The sequence below is a fragment of the Penaeus monodon genome, chromosome 21, assembly GCF_015228065.2.
Source record: "Penaeus monodon isolate SGIC_2016 chromosome 21, NSTDA_Pmon_1, whole genome shotgun sequence".
Taxonomy (NCBI): Eukaryota; Metazoa; Arthropoda; class Malacostraca; order Decapoda; family Penaeidae; genus Penaeus; species Penaeus monodon.
Window position 1 is genome coordinate 15,562,166 of NC_051406.1, and position 433 is coordinate 15,562,598.

Genomic DNA, 433 nt, shown 5'->3' on the forward strand with positions numbered 1-433 from the left:
AAAAAAAACAACAGGATTGATGCATTATATTTAACCTTGCTATAAATCACTTAAGACCATTAGTTGGGATACAAATCCCTTCCCCAAGGCGTGAACCACTCATGTTTAACTTTCATCTAAAATGCATGTCAACATAAGTATGGGGATGCTGGGTGATGAACTTTGAGATAAGAGATAATAATACACTGTTACAATTAGTTCTGAATCTATCTTCCACACACAACTTTTGAAGTCTTAATCAACTCCCAATGAAATCTGACATTCTAAGCATTTATGACATCTATATATTTCAGTATCATGATAGATGACAGTAATTAGACGAATATTCCATATCAATTAACAACAAATCTCAGCTAGAAAATTAAAACATTTGGTAAAAACTCAAAGGAAAAAGTGAGACAGGCAGGTAAAGAAAAAGAAACACAAGACATGT